At 43.0% G+C, this 20,768-nt stretch overlaps 1 protein-coding gene across 5 annotated transcripts in view; it reads left to right on the top strand.

Moving 5' to 3' along the window:
* Positions 1–20,768, top strand: part of SYN3 (synapsin III) — a 493,419-nt gene that overhangs the window by 324,902 nt on the left and 147,749 nt on the right. The gene's annotated exons all lie outside the window — the stretch shown is intronic.

The raw sequence follows: 20,768 nt of genomic DNA, 5'->3' as shown, positions 1-20,768 counted from the left end.
GCTTTCTTAAATACCTGGTAGTTTTTTATTGGATGCTGGGTATTGTGATTATGTTCTTAGGTGGTGGGTTTTGTAGTATGTATTTCAAGAGCACTGGATTTTGTTCTGATGAGCAGTTAACTAATTACATCAGTGGGAGGGCATTTTCTGTAACAGCTAATTATTCATGGATGGAATCACAAGTCCTCATTGAAGCTTTTTAAACAAGAGTGTGACTGAATCAACTATGTGTGTGTTTGTGGTTTGTTGTTGTTGTTGTTGTTAATCAGTCTTACTATTACTCTGCAGAGAACAGATTGGAAACAACAGTGGATTCTGTAAGGCCAATTCCGAGTCTGTTGAGAAAAATAATTATGTTGACTTGCTTTCAGGGAAGCAGCAGTTAAGATGGGGCATATTTGAAATATAAATAGAATTTACAGGACGTAGTGATTGATTGAGTGAATGAATATGAGGAGGTTGATGAGGGAGAAGTAGTTATCAAGGATGATTCCCATTTCTGGAATGAGCAACTGAGTAAATGATGGTGTCATTTATTCTAACAGAACAGTGGAAAATTGAGGCAAAAAACCATGAGTTCTGTTTTAAAGCTGTGTTACCTACGAGACATCCAAGTGGTTGATATTAGGTGGGCTGCTGGTCTGAAGTTCAATAAAGAAATCTAGACTGAGGCTGCTTCGTATTACATGGTGTTTAAAGATATTTTTCATTTACACCCTAGAAGCACTGGCCATATGAATGCTTGTCTAATTCCCTAGAACTGTGAGGTCTTAGAGGCCTGGCTTGACGTGTTGTCCTCTTGTATCTTCCAAAGTTGCCTGACACATTGGTTGGCTCATGACAGGTGCTTAGTGACTGTTTGTGAAAGAGACAATGGCTGCTGGGGACTCCTTCTGTCATGTTTCTGAGTTTCCCATTGCCTCCTGGTTGTCTAAAAAGTTGCCTTAAATTTCATTGTTCTTGTTTGTTTTTCTAGTCCAGGCAGACTCTTCAAATTAGCATGTTAGTCATTTGTAGAGGGTCATGACCTTCCCTTGTTTACAATAGGGCCATGTCATGCCAGCTCAGAGATCCTATCCTGGAGCTGGAGTTGGGACCAGATATACAGGAGGCCACATCCCTTCCAGGAAGGCTGCTGTCCAAGGCATGGACTACTTGGGCAAAATCTCTAAGATTCCCAAAGGGATACTTAAGCCTGTGGAATTTCACAGACTTTATATGAGCTTAAGACTCTCATAGTCCCCATAGTCAATCCCTGAGTTAACCTGAAAGTTGCCCAAAGGAGGGAGGAGTCAAGCCTATTTTAAAAGATGAAGTATCTGAAAGCCTTGGAATTCAGAGACCTTATATGAAATTTCAGGCAGAAATTTTCAATTTTTGGAAAGAACTTTGTTCTGGGATCAGATAACCTGAGTTCTGGGCCTGAGATTCATTGTATAACACTGAGAAAACAACTTCCCTTCTCTGGTCCCATTACCCCATCTAAAACTAAGAAGATTGGATTCAATGACCTCAAAGTACTCTTCTATTTATTACATTCAGAGGAATTCTATGTCCTGGGCAGTATGAGTCATAGACCTTGCCTCAAGGTGCTTAAAATTCTAGAATTGAGATGAGGGGACTCAGAATTGACTCTGATATTCCCATTAAGACAGACACCCTGTTTCCTGCAAATGTGCTTGCATACAAATCTCTCTAGAGGAGAGGCCCTGTAGATTAAAAACAGAATCTTAGTTTGGACTTTACAATTAAAACTGTTACAGCTTACAACATTTAGCTCTTTCAGAATTTTAGAATTTTACAGCTTTATCCAGAAATGAATCTTACATGTTTTTTTTTGTCTATCCTCATCTTTTGAACGTAAACAAATCGGCCCTGAGAAGGAATGTGACTTGCCCAAGGTCACACAGTGAGTCCCTGGTACAGCCTAACTTAGCACCTACCCCTGACCCCACACACACACTACCCTAAATCTCATCAAAATTGTTTCTCCACCACTCTCTCCCTTTTGGCACTACCTCCTGTCTCTGCAAGCTCTGCTGTCTCTGCAGTGGAACATTCCTGCACAGAGGGGATTAAAAGAGCAAGGGTGGAATGCTAAACCTCCCTGCCCATTGGCAAGAGCATTTCTCCTGAATTGAGCCCAGCAGGGTTCAGGGGAACCTAGTGGCCCATGTGGAGGTCTGGGTTGTCAGAACCAACTTCAATCCACATGCCAGGGCCTGTCCACGCCCTGCCCTCCATCAGGTAAAGCCCCCAAAACAAGTACCCCATGGTGGGGCCACTGCTGAGTTTGGGTGTTGTCCTGGAGCCTTTCTGGGCCAACTCTGTCAATGTGCTCCGCCAAGCTCAATGGAGCCATTGGAGACCCTGGGCCAAGCTCTGTGGGAAGCCCAGCCAAGTTTCAGAGTGTCTAGCGCCAAGGCTGAATGTCTGGTTCAGTGGAGAGTAAGTCCAGATGTTTGTCTCTGGTCAATCTCCTATTGGCTTTCTAATTTTCAACCTGGACGACCTACTGGGGACTCACAGCCTTGTGTAGATAAAATGAAGACAATGTGTCACCCCACCATCCGGGAACACATTATCTACTCTCCTCCATCTCATGTCACTCAGTACTTGCCAGAATTAATGACCCATGTCTTCTTCAAGTACAGAGAAGATAAATAATATTTACTTCCTACAGTTAGCTCTCAGTTCACCACCAAAGAGTGACATTAAGGGTATATAGATGCTCTAAAATTCTTTCAATAACAATGCGTATTTCTAATTGCATTTACTAACTGCCTAAAATGATTCCAGAGCTTTGCTAGGTACTAAGGATAGCAGAACTAATAATTCACCTTCATGGCCCTTTACAGACGTTCTAATGATGAAGAAAAACAAACAAGGATTATTATTTATAAAACACTAGCTTCTAAGGAGGTAGGTCCTACAAACAAACAAAAAAAAAACTGTCACATTTTTGGGTTTGAAATACCTGGGGAAAGGATGAATTGTTCTGTGAAAGAAAGGGTAAGAGATTTTATGGCAGAGATGAACAGGTAGAGAATAGAGTAGATAGATATAAGTCCATGTGTTCTCATTGTTCAACACCCACCTATGAGTGACAACATTCGGTGTTTGATCTTCTGCTCTTGTGTCAGTTTGCTGAGAATGAGGCTTTCCAGCTTCATCCATGTCCCTACAAAGGACATGAACTCATCGTTTTTGATGGCTGCATAATATTCCATGGTGTATATGTGCCACATTTTCCCTGTCCAGTCTATCATCGATGGGCATTTGGGTTGGTTCCAGGTCTTTGCTATTGTAAACAGTGCTGCAATGAACATTCGTGTGCATGTGTCCTTATAGTAGAATGATTTGTAATCCTTTGGATTTATACCCAGTAATGGGTTTGCTGGGTCAAATGGAATTTCTATTTCTATGTCCTTGAGGAATCGCCACACTGTCTTCCACAATGGTTGAACTAATTTACACTCCCACCAACAGTGTAAAAGAGTTCCTATTTCAAGGAGGGACATTGTTAAACGGTTTGGCAGCCAGAAGCCTGCTGCACCACAGGCAAAGCTTGAATGAAATTTCATTCTGGGGAGAGGTAAATCAGTGCTGGTGACAGGAGACATAAGCTTTAAGCCAACCATGACAAGAAGGGGAAACAGAGAAAAGAGAATGGAGCCATTGTGACAATTCCTCCACTTAACTTTCTCCTACAGAGAGAGGAAAGGGGATAGGAAGAGTACATTGAGAATAAGGAAAGTGGGAAAGGCAGTTTTCACCCACTCAGGACAGGAATGCATTCATTCTTTCATCCAAGAAACATTTATTAAGCATCTGCTCTGTGTCAGCCATCATGCTGGGTGCTGGAAAATAGAAAACAATTTAGGTCATGGTCCCCATTTAGAGGACATCACAGATGGGTGGGAAAGACACACTGGTAAACAAATTAAAAGATGTTTATTGTACTCTCTTCTCTGAAACCCACTGAAAGCAACAAAAAGAATGAAAATCTTCTGATGGAATCTTCTGTTATATTTTATCTTGGCTATGGGCTAAGATGATTAACTGCTCACCACAGTTCATTCCTGTCTTTCCATAATAGAGAGGAGTGGGTAAGGAGCAACTGCCTAGGCAGAGACCACATTTCTCAGCCTCTCCTTTACATTTACTTGAGCCATGTGACGAGTTCTCAAAGCTGGAATGTGAACAAATATGATCTGTGTTGCTTTTCGGCCAAGATGATCAAGAGATGGGTATACTTTCTCTACTCTCTCTCTCTTTGCCCTTCTTCTAGTAGAATTCAGGGTACTCCAAGACCCCCTCAAAAAAGAAGGAGCCCAGACCTCTGACTCACCATATGGCATCTGCCTGCTGACCAGGAACATCAGCTCTGTACCCTTACACTAGTGAGAAATTAATATATAACATGTTAAACCATTGAAATTTGGAGGTGCAGTCAGTTGTTACAGAAGCTAATGTTACTCTAAAGAAAACAGGCTAAAACCCATATCTGCCACGTTCAGTGAAATTTAGGTTTCATCAAAGGAAGGCAAAAAAAATAAGTCCTATATGTTGCCAGATTTTCTTGACAGTAAGATAAAAGATCCCTAAAGGCGGAATAAATGTTTATTGGAGAGAAAAAAAAAAGGAGTAGAGAAGTAGGTGAGTCAGAGAATAATAAAGTTCCCTGTGGTGACTCATTTCTGTAAGGCAAAGGGCAAGGGAAACAGGGGTGTGGATAGGGAGACACTATGTGGATAACCCATAGTACAAACCCTGACCTCCATTGCTTAAATGTCTTAGAGGTGAGGTGGAAGAGAGAGGGAGCAGCAGTCAACGTTGCAGCTTGTTAGCAGAAGAGACGTATAAACATTAAATGACCAGTAAGAGGACCATGGAGCTATGGTCCTTTCTGGTGATCCACACTGATCTCATACTCATGGGAATGCTTCAAAACCCAGGCAAAATGTGTCCCAGGGACAAGCATATCTGATAAGAAATTCTGAGACACCATACTCAAGCGGAATTTGCTGGTAGCCCCAGCTCGACCCCATGCCTGAGAAAATAACAGACCAGAACAAGACATTTCCAAAGTAAAACTACAAACAAGCAGAAAAGTTCTAACATGGAATGAAAAATGAAAATGATAATGAAAGCCATTACAGAGGAGAAAATTAGCATCAGCAAAATGTGGAATTTATTCAGTTGATAGAGAAATAATAAAAACAATGAAATAAAATAATTAAAAATAATACTTATGAAATATGAGTATGCATGCTAGGTATTCCTAAAGAAAGGAATGGAGCAATGGGACAGAAACATATTCAGAGACACTATAAAAGAAAACTTTCCTGAATGAAAGAATTCCCTCTACAGAATTAAAAATGGTCTTAATATATCATGGAACTTTGATGGAGAATGTTCAATCAAAATTCTGAAGGAAAAATAAGGCTGGCCTCCAACTTCTCTTTATCTTTTAGTGCCAAAAGGAACAGGTACAAAATTCTGAAGGTATTATAATAAGCACATTTTCAAATGTAATAGCCAGTCCGGTTAACTTTCATGTATAAAGCAGCTGAAAGGCATTCTTCACCAACACAGACTCAGAGAAAATAGTGCTTGGCACTCATAAGTTCAATAGAGGAGGTGGACAACTTGATCATGAAATCTAGTGCCCCCCAAAATAATAGTCATTTCTCAGTATCAATGGGAGATTGGTTCCAGGACCCCCACATATACCAAAATTCGTGCATACTTTAGTACCCACGGTTGGCCCTTTGGAACCTGTGGCTACAGAAAGTTGGTCCTGACTATACACAGTTTCATATCCTGAAAATACCATCTTTTTCATCTGCCTTTAGCTGTGGAGGCAGAACTAAGGGACATGGAGGGCCAACTGTATTTATTGGAAAAAATCTACCTATGAGTCAGTGAACACAGTTCAACCTTGTTTCAGAGTCAACTGTATCAATATTATCAATTTAGGAATAGAGAAGTTATAGAATGCAAGCATTCATTGATGGTAAACATTGTATTTATTTAAATACAAAACTAGGGCTAAACAGCTGAGGGGCTCCTGGTTAGAAAACAAAAGGTAAATATCTTAAACCATAGAGAATAAAAAGAAATGGCTTCTCTGTGGCAGAGGAAGGGATATGCGGAAAGGTATACTTGCCCCAGTTTCTACATCTTTCATACTCGAGAGTCTGTGGATATAGAATAAAATTGATAAATTAAGAAATAGATGTTTAAGTATACTATTTAAAGTATAATACTAACCAGTTCAAGAATAAAAACTAGACTATAAACCTTCCAAACCATTAGAAAGAGAGAAGACCAAAAAAAAGGCTCACAAACAAAACAAAGAAACCACAAAAATATAGCAAAAAAAGAAAACAAACATTTTATTTTAAAAAAGAGAATAAAATAAGATGACATATTTCAACCAAATATAGCCAACAGAACATTAATGGAAACAGGATATACATTTCTACAAAAATAAAGATGTTCAATAAAAGTACAAGTTACAGGCTGGGCATGGCGGCTCACGTCTATAATCGCAGCACTTTGGGAGGTCGAGGCAGGTGGATTACTTGAGGTAAGGAGATCGAGATCAGTCTGGCCATCATGGTGAGATCCCATCTCTACTAAAAATACAAAAATTAGCTGAGTGTGTTGGCACACGCCTGTAATCCCAGATACCCGGTAGGCTGAGGTGGGAGAATCACTTGAACCCAGGATTCAGGGATTGCAGTGAACCAAGATTGCGCCACTGCACTCCTGCCTAGGTGACAGAGCAAGACTCCATCTCAAAAAAAAAAAAAAAAGAAAGAAAGAAAGAAAAGAAAAAGCAAAAAAAGTACAAGTTACAGAAAAATAACATTATATTACCCCATTTGCGTCAAATAACTGCCTATACAGGTTAGTCCTCCTTATACACGATTTTACTTTTCCCAGTTTTTAGTTACCCAAGCCCAATCTCAGTTCAAAAAACATTAAATGAAAAATTTCAGAAATAAACAATTCATAAAGTTTCAGTTGCACATTGCTCTGAGTAGCATGATGAAATCTCATGCTGTCCAGCTCTGTCCTCCCAAAGATATGCATCATGCTTTGTTCACTGTACTCATGCTGTCTACATTACCTGCCTGTGAGTCACTTATCAGCCATCTCAGTTATCAGATCGACAGTGGTGGTGTCATGGGGCTTGTGTTCAAGTCAACCTGATTTTACTTCATAATGGCCCCACAGCACAAGGGTAGTGATGCTGACGTATTGTTATAATTGTTCTATTTTATTATTAGTTATTGCTGTTAATCTCTTACTGTGCCTAATTTATGAATTAAACTTCATGTATATATGTAATTGGAAAAACGAAGTGTATATATAGGGTTCAGTACTATCTGGGGTTTCAGGAGTCCACTGGTGGTCTTGGAATGTATCCCCCCTCAGATAAGGGGGCTACTGTACATCCATCCATCCTTATGTATGCTTACTTATACATAAAAGTTTCTGGAAGCCCTCCAAATATATTACTAATTGTGATTAGCTTTGGGAAATGGTGCTGGAAAGAATTGAGGGGGAGAGGGATTCTTTTCTTCACTTTATACCGAAAACATGTAGTACATCTGTATTTTGAAGTGTAACTGAAATATCAAGTATGTATAATAAAATACGAAAAATGCCATAATGGCAGAACCTACAAAAAAAGAGCTTTGGGAAGTGATGGGAGAGTAGAACTAATTATGACTAATTATGCCTGAGGAAGCTAGAAAAGGCTTCAGAAGAGTAGGTGACACGTGAGCTGAACTTTAAAGAATGGCTGTCCTTTTTTGCGGTTCAGATCAAGCAGACAAAGCAGAGGCAGTGGAGACAGAAAAGCACGTGGGTCTTTCACAAATGACAAGGCCTCCGGGGTGGTTGGAGCCCACAGCGCGCTTGTCAGTGGCCTGTATCGGAGGCTTGGGTCTGCTGTCCCAGGGCCTAAACGCAGCTAATTGACAAGCTGTGCTGGAGTCAGAAATGGTGCAGAAGAAAGCAAAGGTCATTTCTGAGTAGAGGATCAACCGCTGGCCATCCTCTGAGCTCCAGCAGGCTGACGGGGATGCAGAGGTGGCTTCCCCACCTCCCAGGCTGCTCGGAGTCTCAGATCCTCTGGACCAGGCAGTGGGTGTTCCTAGCAGTTTCTGAACGGAAGGACCTACTAGCTTGTGTGTTGCATTAAGACTCTTTGGTTGTATGTCCGCTTCTCTCTTTTTTCTCTCTGTAGAGCATCTTTTGTGTGTGTGCCTTTTTTTTCTTTTGCTTATCAATGACAAACAAACAACAATGACAAAAAACAATGACCACACCAGATCTAGAGTACAATCACTTCCTTCCTGCAAGGCTATCAATTGCCCCAATTGTTTTCCTGTTTTTGTTCCAAATCTTCAAGAGAGATGATCTGATTGGCCCGCATGACTCCAGGGTCCAACCATGGTCCCACCTGCTATAGCCAGGGTCTGAAGTCCAGGGAAAATAAACTTTCACTCCAGGAGCTCATTCCGTGGATGGAGGTGAGAGACAGTTTTCAGAGAACATGGTGAGGGCCTAGACTCTGCCCTTATTGTGGGCATCTTAGCATGTGGCTGCATTTCTTCCTGTTTGTCCCTCTCCCTCTACCCCACGCCTCACTTATACTTGGCCCTTTCTCTCCCCTCCCAAAACTAAGCCAGCTCACAAGATTCTGAAGGTGGCTTAGCCAAGCGTTCCTCCCCCATAGCTACTTTCTGCTCATTCTCTTCTGATCTGGGATACTCCCTGCAAAGTCTCCCAATCCTAGGCTTCGCACTCATCTGTTTCACTGAAATGCCCTGAGATTATGTGAGGGTGGATGTAGAAGTATCCATATTTTCCAGGAAGGTAAACATCTATTTCTCCTCTGTTAATCAAGACCTTACCTAAATACTACTGGACACGCAAACATCTGGCTTCTTTTTAAAGTTTCCCAGAAAAGTAAAGGCAGCCCATGTCTCTGGCTACTCCTTCCCAGATCTACCTGCTAAGGGAAGTTCTCCCTTACAGCTACCCAGGAGCTCAAGAGGGTGACTGGCTGCCTCTTGCTCAGTCTTCATGGGTGGCCTCCTCTTGGCCAGTCTGACAAGCACAGCACTGTCCTGGCAGTAGTCTTCTTGTTGATATTGAATCAAGCTGTGTTGATGTTCCACAGAGCCCAGGGAAGGGACCGGGGCACCCAGCAAGGCCACTCGTTCGTCTCTGTGAGACTGCAGGAGTGGGAGGGGAATGCAGAGGAGTGACGTTCTGTAGGAGAGAAAAAAGGGAGGCAAGCATGGACTAAGAAACCAAGCTTTAAAGGAGGGGCTTATTCCACAAATGCGTCACCGGGAGCTCCCTCTTCGTCACATTTTGACTTTCCCAGCAGCCTAAGCCCACAGCCTCCCCATCCTCTGGGGCTCAAATTCAATGTCACCTCCTCTTTCCTACCAGTCCAGCCTCTGCCTCTGAAGTGTGATGTTTATGGACGTCTCTCTCCCATTTATAGGGGGCAGGCTCGTGAGCCCTTGCTTCCCATGTGGGCAGAAGAGATGAAGATAAATTGACCTCTGCCCTAGAATCAGAACTGTCCCCTGGCACCCTCTCTTGATCATCTTTAACTTCTTCCTCCCTATCTTCCTGGGAGCACCTGATCAGCCCTTGTGCCTGCCACAGCTCCCACCTGGTAGAGGGATGCAGGGAAGGTGGAGAATTCCTACCACTACCACCTCCTGATATCGCCTGACTGACCTGCTGGGGACAGTGCAGTTAGTAAACTGGGGGCATTGAGAGCTAGAAGGAGCTCTTGAGTGCATGGAAAGGGGGTGAAGTGCTGCTCCCATGGGAGTGACTCCATCCAAATAAGGCCATAACAGCTGGCTCAGGTCCATCTGAGCCTCAGGAATCCAGGCTCAGAGTGGTGGGAAAAGATTCAGAGAGGAGGTTGGTGTGAGGAAAGAGTATATGCTGTATGAGTGTCTTAATCCATTTCTGCTGCTGTAACAAAAATACCATAGACTGGGAGGCTGAAACAAATTTATTTGTCATCATTCTGGGGCTGGGAAGTCCAAGATGAAAGCACTAGCAGATTCAGTGTCTAGTGAAGGGTTGTTCCTTGCTTCATAGATGGCACTTGGTTCATAGATAGCTATATCTCCTCAGGGTGGAAGGGGAGATGGATCTCTCTTGGGCCTCTTTTATTAGGACACTGAGAAGCCATTCATGAAAACTCTGCCCTCATGATAAATCACTTCCCAAAGGCCCCATCTCCTAACACCATCACATTAGAATTTGGGACTTCAACACATGATTATTGAGAGGACATAAACATTCAGTCCATAATGGGGACCAGACAGTCCAGCTCTCTCCTCGACCCTCTTGGTGACCTTGGACAAGTCACGGCCTCTGGGCTCTAGTCTCCTCACTATTAAAAAACACTAAGAACACTTGGTGCCCAATAAAGAGAAGCCGCTGTAATTTTTGTTATTTAGGAAACAAAGCAGGTAAGAATTCCAGTTCTATTTGTTCCTCCCCAGGAGATTCCCTTGGGCAAACTCAGGGGCAGAGTAGCCCCATTACTTTAGAGCAGGAGAAGATCACAGAGTAAAGGTCACTGGGCAGAATGAATGGCTTTCTGTATCTTATTCCAATCCTCATTGTACCCTGTGACACAGGAGCCCCTATTTTATAGATGCAACAACTAAGGCTCAGAGCAGCTGAATCCCCCACAGTCACCCAGCCATTAGGTGGCACAGCTGGGATTTGATCCAGATCTGTCTGGCTCCAATGTCCAGAAGTCATTCACTTGCCACTCACACTGACACACAGCAAGGCCAGAGACTGCTGTAGCCTCTGACCTAGACTAGACTTCTCAGCTGCCCAATCTCCTCAGAGACCCTCCCTTCTCTAACCCATCACTGTAATGTTCAATGTACTTGCTACCCAACTATCCCTAGTCCTACCAAAAGTTAGGCAAGAAAAGAAAATGATTTTAAAAATTGCCTATTATGTGCTGGGTGTTTCCACCACAAATCCCAAAAGATATAAATGGTTATTCCTATTTCGCAGTTAAGGAAATTGAGGCTTGGGATCTTAGGTCAGTTGCCCAAGGCCCCAGTGCTAACACAAGGAAGAGCAAGCATTCAAACCTGGCTTTGCTCACTCCCAGGCCCCTGCCCATGGCTGCCTCTCCCTAGACACCAGCCCAAGTATTTCACCCGCTAAGGACTGCTTCAGGACAACCACCAGCACTGAAAAACATAGCCCAGCATGGGAGGCAAAAGGGAGGCTTCTGTCCAGTGAGGAAATCAAGAAAGAAGCATGGCTGGACAGTCCCCAGGCAGGGAATTTGGGAGTAATGGGAGGTGTGGAGGACAAGGCTCTGCCTGAGAAGCAGGTGAAAAATAATCTCTCTGAAAAACTGGGTACAGAGACGTGGAATGAAACTTGGGCTACCATCCAAGCTTTGGGATTTAGATTGTTTTCCAAATTCCTATCAGAAATCCCATAATTGAAAGGGATTGAAAGCAGGTCATTATGTCCCAAGCAGCAGACAGTGAGGATCAAGAGTTTTCAGGCTGCCCAGAGCCAGCTAACAAAGGGAAAAATATTTCTTTTTCTCCCAGCTGTTAACCCAGTAACATTCCCACCTCGGGCAAGACTTCCTGCCACTGAAAAATATATATGTTGACCAACTCTGAACGGGAAGCAGCAGAAGTAACTGTTCACCCAGCCAGTAGAACCAGAAGCACAGGCCAGGGCACCATGCTAAGGCCTCAGGGGTAGGAGTTTATGTTCTCATGAGCCACAGACCCATGGTCACTTATGACCCCCTGACCTTCAGTTTCCTCATCTGAACATGGCCAAGTGGTAGTGCGGTTGAAGGCTCCACTGGACATTAGAGTTTACACAGTTGTACAGATGTAAGCATTTACTCAGCAACAGTCAACTGATGTTTACTGAGTGCTTATAAATACACTCTGACATCCACTGGGGATATAGAGGATTGAACAAGACCAACTCAGTCTTTGTCCTGAGGTGCCCTGGAGTCTCAAGGAAGCAGTGTCTGGGAAACAAATAAGGGCAGTTGGGTACTGAACTGTGGCTGTGGCGATTGCTATGAAGGAGAATCACAGGATGACCTAACCTAGGAAGGTGACATTTGGGCTGAGATGATAACAGTAAAAATCACAACAGCTGACACATACATGGCACTTAGGATGGGCCAGCACTATTCAGAGACCACGGGGATTCTTTGAAATTAACAACATGGAGAGATGTGAACAGAGAATGTCAGACAGGTAGGGAGGCATGGACAAAGTCCTTCAAGGTGGGAGGAAGACAGCAGGTTGGAGGAGTTGAAAGACTATAGTAAAGGGGAGAGGGATACAAGATGAGCTCAAGAGGGAGGTAGGAGTGGAGCAGGGTCTTACCTACTCTTTTTTAAACCAATAAAAGTTTTAAGCAGAAGAGTGACAGGACCAGAGAGTAGTTAGGAAGCTATTGATATGGGCCTGGCAAGAGGTAATGGGGGCTTAGACTTAGAGGATAGCAATGGAAAGAGAGGGAAACAGGATGAAGACAAGATATATTTAAAGGGGAGGCCTGCTGGGTCTTCATGTGTGATGAGTACCAAAGAGAACACTCAGCCTGGGCACCTGGGGTGGTGCTGGCACCAGTTTTCTGAGATGGAGAAAGCTATAGGAGGGGAGAGGTACAATGGTCAGTTCTGGTCTGAGAAGCAACAACCCCTCTTTGCTCCAGTTTCGGCTCTGCTGATACTTAGTTGTGTGACTGTGGATAAAGGCATGTCATAACATCAAAATCACATGGAGCAGCTAGGCCGGGCATGGTGCTTCACACCTGTAATCCCAGCACTTTTGGAGGCTGAGGTGGACGGATCACCTGAGGTCAGGAGTTAAAGACCAGCCTGGCCGATATGGTGAAATCCGTCTCTACTAAAAATATAATCCCACCAACTTTGGAGACTGAGGTGGGAGAATTGCTTGAACCTGGGAAATGGAAGTTGCAGTGAGCTGAGATTGTGCCACTGCACCCCAGCCTGGGCACAACAGAGCTAGACTCTGTCTCAAAAAAAAAAAAATTGGAGGAGCAGCTGGACTAGACAATCTGCAGCTATAATTTCAGCACCAAAATCACATGGCTCTAGAGCAGGCATTTCAAATCAGTGACTTGGGAAGCTGGATTCAGGTGGCATAAGTGGTTTATTTGACCCACACATATCAGTGTGGTAAATCGCCATAGCAATCTAAATTTCTGAATTTTCTTTAAAAAGAAAAAAAAAGAGATCTAAAAGACGTACAACACTCAGTCTATGTCAGATCTCTGCATAGTGATGGTTGACATAGTTGAGTGGCAGCAGTCACTGTCACTGAGGGATACAGACTCCTCCTGCTCCAGGGTCCCTCATCCCCTTCCACTCACCCACATGCCCCACATGGCCCCTGTTCAGGATAATACCCTGTTTCTATATGATGATAAGAGGGTAACTCAAATCATCAATTATTTCTCAAGCTTATGCCACCCATATTCACTAAATTATTCTTTTTCGGATTAAGAAGAAATAAAGAACAAGAAAAAATGAAAATTAACATTATAAAAGCCTGTTGTAATCCCCCTACCCAAAGAAAATCACCATGAAATTGGGGTGTGTTTCCTGCTAGTTTTGCTTGATAAAATTGGAATCATGTTAAATGTGTTTTTTAATGAATTTTTTTTCTCACTAATACTATAACAGGTGCATTTTCTCATCCTATTAAAAGTTCTTTGGAAACATAATGTGGAAAGACTATATAATTTGCTGAATAATTTAAGTAATTATTTCAGCATCACTTCTTAAATTTGTAGATGCATCTCAACTCTGATTGTTTCTTAAGACAACTTCTTAGAAATGGGATGATGAGGTCTAGGTGAATGTTGTATAGTATTGCATCACGTAATGACTGGGATGTGTCCTGAGCAATGCATTGTTAGCCAATTTCATCATTATATGAACATCATAGAGTGCACTTACACAAACCTAGACAGTCTAGCCTACTACACATCTAGTCTAGATGATATAGCCTGTTGCTTCTAGGCTACAAACCTGTGCAGCATGCTACTATACTACTGAATACTACAGGCAGTGGTACCACAGTGGTATTTTTGTATTTAAACATAGAAAAGGGTGCAGTAAAAATATGGCTACAAGATAAAAAATAGTACACCTGTATAGGGCAGCTCCATTATAATCTTGTGGGACCACTGTTGTATATGCGATTCATCATGGACTACAGTGTCGTTATGTGGCACATGACTGTATTTTTGAGGCTTTTGAAGTGTTGTCAAATTGCCTTCCAGAAAATTTGTTCTCATTTTCATCATTCATCTTGCCAATTTTGGATGTTATCACTTTAGAAAAGCTCCTTGAAGAAGCTTTCCAGGTAGGGACATAGGGATTACCTAAGGAAACCCTGATGTCAGCAGAAACCATACCTTGTGTTTGTAGAGCAGGAGTTGTCAAACTTCTTCTGTAAAGCCCAGATAGTAAATAGAATAGAAAAATGCCCTTGACATAATGTTGCTTTTCTGCTTGCCAGCCATAAAGTCTCTCACCTGGCTCCGCTGCTGTAGTGTGAATGGAATGGTAGCCATATGTAAATAACGGGGCATGGCTGTGTCCCAGTAAAACTTTATTTATAAAAAAGAGTCAGTGGGCCATATTTGGCCCATGAACTACAGTTTGCCAATTCCTACTTAATCTCATTTCATCCTCCCAACAATCTTGAGAAGTAGAGAGGGCAGGAATGAGTGTGCCTGTTACACTGATAGAGACACTGGGGCTCAGAGAAACCAAGTAAATTTTTGACAGTGAAACTGCTAGTAATTGGAAGAGCCAGAACTTGAACCCACATTTTCTGACTTCTATTTCAGAACTCCCTTTATTGCATTATGAACCCCTTTTCATGAATGTTGTAGCAATGACAGTTAAAAAGCCATGAATGTAAAAAAATGTCTAAGACGTTTTGCCAAATGCATGGTGTGCTTGAGGCTTCAGAGTTCGGCAAGGGGAATCCTAATTAAGTGCTTTCAAGTGCAAGAAAGTGCTTTGTGGAGTGCCTCGCATTGTGAAGTTAGTGTTAAAGGCAATGTTTGACAATGATGTGGTTGCTGTTTTAGAAAAGAGCTTGGTGGCCAGGCCCGGTGGCTCATGCCTGTAATCCCAGCACTCTGGGAGGCCAAGGCAGGTGGATCACCTGAGGTCAGGATTTCAAGACCAGCCTGACCAATATGGTGAAACCCTTTCTCTCCTAAAAATACAAAAATTAGCCAGGCATGATGGCAGGCGCCTGTATTCCAGCTACTCAGGAGGCTGAGACAGGAGAATCACTTGAACCCGGGAGGGTTCAAGATTGCAGGGAGCCAAGATTGTGCAATTGCACTGCACTCCAACTTGGGTGACAGAGTTTCTCAGAAAAAAAAAAAAAAAAGAGCTTGGTAATGGTGGAAGGCAGCTGAATTAATAAACTCTTTCACATGAATGTAACGGAAACCCAACTCCAAGTAGTTAAAATAAAAAGGAAAGTCATTGTTTTTGTTTCTTAGCATTCCAGGGGCAATGCCTTCAGGCACAGCTGGATCCAGGGCCTGAAATGATGTCACCAGGGCTCTTATCACTGTCTTCTCTGTCTGCTTGTCGCTGCTTCATTCTTTAGATGAGCTCGCTTTATATGATAGACAAGAAGGCTTCTGCAATCTCCAACTGCATTCAAAAGAAAGGAATACCTACTCTCCTAATGCCATATTTCAGTGTTTCATAAAAGAACTCTGATCATCCCTTCTTGGGTCATGTTCCCCCACTGGATCAACCATTGTTCCTGGGAGGGATGCAGCACTCTGATTCACCACTGTTGTTTGGAATTCTATGCATCATATTTGATGCTCAATTAGGATCACATGGGTGGGAAAGGGACTGTTCCTTTTTGGAATGAATAATAATAGACCAAAAGACCACTAATGCAGCAAAACAACAATCTGAAGAGACCTCCATCTATCCATTCAGTGAGAGCCTAAGAATTCTCCCAGGGACTGCAGGGCTAGCTTGCTTGCTAGTGTACCTCTACTGTGAGGGAAAAGTTGAGAAGAATGTTGTTATGGATTAAATTGTATCTCCTCCCCCCAAAAAATAAGGATAATGATATTTGCAAGCACCCCATTTCCAAGTAAGTGCTTCCTTCTAAAGTACTGAGCATTAGGACCAGCATGAGGACATCTTATAGATGTCACCACAATATCACTGGCGTCCTTATAGGAAGACAGCCATGTGAAAATAGAAACACAGGGGATTATCATGTGGTGACAGAGGCAGAGATAGGAGTGACACAGCTGTAAGCCAAGGAACGATGAAGATTACCAGCAACCACCAGAAGCTAGGGAGAGGAAGCCCCTACAGGTTTTAGAGGGTGGCTCTGACAACATCTTATTTCAGACTTCCAGCCTCCAGAACTGTAAGCATAAATTTCTGCTGTTTTTAAGCCACCCAATCTGTGAAGCAGAGCTAGAGGAGCACTAGGAAACAAGGATTCCAGGCAGAAGAAATGGCACCAGGAAGGTGCTGAGGGCATGAAACATATGGCCATGGAAGCCTAGAGAGGAGAGAGTTCCAGAGAGGAGAGGCTTAGTCAGCCTAATAACCTATCCCAGGAATGGGAAAGGCAATTAGGATGGAGAAAATGTCATCAGCAGCATCTCCTATACCACCCCCCTCTTCCCTCTTCCCCCAACAACCCTGCAGAAGAGAGAGCAGGACCACATCATTGTTGATACAATTGTGAATTATTTCACTGGCACGACAGAGACAAGCTTGCTCCATTATCAATTGCTATGAGTCACCATCTGGTATTTTATTGACTGAGCTTCTTGCTCCCCTGCAACCCCCCTCACACCTACTTGTCCACTCTTACATGATGACCTTCCAGTTCTTGGAGAAAAGACCCTGATATAGATATTTTTAAGAGCTTGCCTCTTCCAGGAAAAGTGGCAACAGCTGCCTGGCTTCAGGTGCCCTAGGCAAATGTTTATTCTTAATGGAATGTGTCACAGCCTCACCAAGGCACCTCCCTAGGGCATATTTGCCAAATGATAACACACAGGTACCACAGGAGAGCTCTGTCTGGGCTTCTCCAAGAGTTTCTTTGTGTGCTTTCAGTAGGCCATGTGCCTACCTGCAGTCCAGGCATCCACCCTATTGGTGAAGAAATAACATTACCCAAAATAAACACTGAATGGTCAAACGCTGTGTGATAAAAACATTCTTGTCTTTCTACTCAAAGCCTCATTTACATCCGGCGATGTCAAACTACTTAAACAACTTAACTCCAATCTAAGTGCTGGGACTAATAAAGATCAGATGGGGTCTAAAGAGATAATGTATATGAAAGCCTAGCTCCCTCTGGGTGCTCCATAAATGCTACTGCCCTTCCTCCCTGGCTTCCAGAACCTTCCAACCTAGAAGGGGATGAGTTGTCCTATATCTAATTCCTGGCTGACTGCAGTAATCTCCGGACTGACCTCACTGCTTCCTCCCTTACCTCTATCCTTATAGCCTATTTATTCTCAATACAGCAGGCAGAGGCATCTTGCAAAATGTAGTCAAATCATGTCACTTCTCTGTTCAAGATCCTCAAAAGATGTCCCATCTTTCAGTAAAAGCCAAAGTCCTATAAGGCTCGCAACCAGAGTTTCTCAGTCTCTACAAGATTGATATTTGGAGCTGGATAATTCTTTTTTGTGGGGGCTGACTTGTGCATTGTAGGATGTTTGGCAGAATCCCTGCCCTTTGTCTGCTAGATGCCAGTAGCATCCCACCCCCACTCCTAAGTTGTGACAACCAAAAATGTCTCCAGACATTGCCAAGTATCCCCTGGGATCAGATGGCCCCTGGTTGGGAACCACTCCTCTACTCCCTCTATACCCTCTGCAACACCTGCTGGCCCTGTCACCTCATCTCCTATACCCTCTCCTCCCTCACTTTCCCTAGCTGCATCAGCCTTCTTGCCATTCCTCAAACCTGCCAGGCAAGCTCCCACCTCGGAGCCTTTGTACCGGCTGTCTGCCTGGGATGCTCTTTCCACAGACTGAGATCCGAGACTCTTTCCCCAATCCCACGTGACTAACTCTCTTACCTCTGCTAAGTCTCTGCTCAAACATCACCATCATAATGTGGCTTTGTGATCACTGTGTTTGAAATTGAGTCCACCATCCCATCCCTCCAGGACTCTGTATCCCACTTTCCCTGGTGTTCGTTTCATAACTTGTACTTTCTAGTACTTCATAACTTGTTTAGTCTATTTATCGTTTGTAGTATGTCTTCCACAACTAGAATATAATTATCTATATGCCTTCATAGACCTATGAAGGCAGGGTCTTTTGTTTGCTATATCCACTAATGTGTTCTAAGTGCTTAGAACACTGCCTGGTGCATAGGAAGTGTTTGCTAAATTTTTGTTGAATAGAGTGAGGTACTATTGAGAATGGTGGATTGAGTCAGCAGCTGCAACAACCCAATAGGATGGAGAAAGCACTGTCTTTCCAGGCAGGTGAGCTGAGGTTCAGTCTTGCCATGGTCACATACTGATCAAGAACCTCAGCCTCTCTGAGTCGTGGTTTTCTTATATGGTAAAGGGGATCATATGTTTGTTCCATGGCTGTTGAGAAGATTAGAGGCCATGTAGGTGAAAGTGTATCTAGAACAAATCAAAGCATAAGGTAAATATCCAGACACTGCAAAATATTCCCTGGGGTCAAAATGCCCCTAGTTGAGAACTACTCCTCTACTCCCTCAAACCTGGCAGGCAAACAGTTTGGCACTATATCTGACCTTTGCCTACTAGACGCCAGTAGCATCCCACCCCCACTCCTAAACTGTAACAACCAAAAATGTCTCCAGATGTTGCCGAATATCCCCGGAGGTCAAAATGGCCCCCGGTTGAGAATCACTCCTCTACACCCTCCATAACCCCTGTCAACTATGTCACCTCATCTCCCATACTCTGGCCTCCCTCACTTCACCAAGCTACATCAGCCTTCTTGCCATTTCTTGAGTCTGCCAGGCAAGCTCCCACCTCACTTATCATGACAAGTGATATGTGAAACATAGAAAAGATTGATTGTGCTGAGCCTTAAATAATAAGTAGAATTTAACAAGTGAAGATATGCGAAGAAGGGGAGGAATCACATCTTGCTGAGTTTCACAGCTTTCTTCCAGAGAATAGAAAAAAGCCAGCCCAGCCTACATTTCTGGAGCTGGGACATTTGATGTTAGCGATAGCCTAGATATATGGAAGGAACCTCAAGAGAGTGGAAAAACTAAGTTTGGAAATCCTTTGATTTTTGACTTTTGATGTTAACTTTGAAATATGCCATGAACATAAATGAGAGGATAATGAATGAAGTTGGACTTGTAGCTTGGCACTGAAATTTGCAATTCTGAACAAATAGGAAAATCTGAATCCAAAGGATGAAACTCATTAGCAAGTTGAGTACACAGGATTGCCTTCTGGAACAAGAAGTCCACCTAGATCTAAGGAGGCTTTGTTGGGCAAACCAGGTAAACCAGTTGGCCAGTCTGTGCAAGCAATGGTGTGAGAGTGCTGCCAGCCAGATCCCATTCCATTCAACAAGGTATCTTGATTTGAAAAATAAATGAACAAGATGCTGTGGAATACAGACAAAATTAGAGCATGATCTCTGTCCTCAAAGAGTTTACAGTCTTCTAGGGAAGACAAACAAGGAAAAAGCAAACAGAACTATACAGTAGAATTAAACAAATGCATGACTTCAGGCAGAGGCAATGGTTGTAGGAGCACAGAGAAGGGAGTGAATAATTCTGCCATAGAAAGTCAAAGGAAGTCAGGTGTGGTGGCTCACACTTGTAATCCCTGCACTTTGGGAGGCCAAGGCGGGCAGACCACTTTAGGCCAGGAGTTCGAGACCAGCCTGGCTAACATGGCAAAACCCGTCTCTACTAAAAATACAAAAATCAGCCAGGCATGGTGGCAGGTGCCTGTAATTCCAGCTACCTGGGAGGCTGAGGCAGGAGAGGCAGAGGTTGCAGCGAGCGGAGATTACGCCATTGCACTCTAGCCTGGGTGACAAGAGTGAAACTCTGTCTCAAAAAAAAGAAAAGTCAAAGGAGACCACATGGAGAAAATTGAATTTGAGCTGGAAGCACAGAAAAGGAAGCAGAATATCTGAGGATGTGGCTAGAATGAGAGATTTATCCAAAGCACCATGGTGCGCTGTAGTTTAGAAGTAAATAAAGAAGGACCCTTTAGAAGTAGAAATCAATACTTACTTATTCATTCATTCAATTACAAACTATTTCCTGAACCTCTATTATGTGTCAGGCATTGAGGTGTTGAGAACGTAATTAAAGCAGACTAGACCCTGCCCTCATGGAATTTATATTCCAGCAGAAGAGACAGAGAAGAAGGCTATAGACAAGGTAAATAAACAAGTCAATTTAGTGCAATAGCATGAAGAAAACTACTGTGGAAGCTGTAAGGGATAAATTTCTAAAATATATAAAGAATTCCTAGAACTCAATAGAAAAAAAAAAAAAGTCAAAAAACCCTACCCAATTTTAAAGTGGGCAAAAGCCTTGAATAGATATTTCTTCAAAGAAGACATACAAATGGCCAACAGATATATGAAAAGATACTCAATATGGCTAATCATTA

The sequence above is a fragment of the Cebus imitator genome, unplaced genomic scaffold (genome assembly GCF_001604975.1).
Source record: "Cebus imitator isolate Cc_AM_T3 unplaced genomic scaffold, Cebus_imitator-1.0 Scaffold97, whole genome shotgun sequence".
NCBI lineage: Eukaryota > Metazoa > Chordata > Mammalia > Primates > Cebidae > Cebus > Cebus imitator.
Note: the sequence above shows the minus strand (reverse complement) of the source record. Positions and strands in the feature narration are given on the sequence as shown.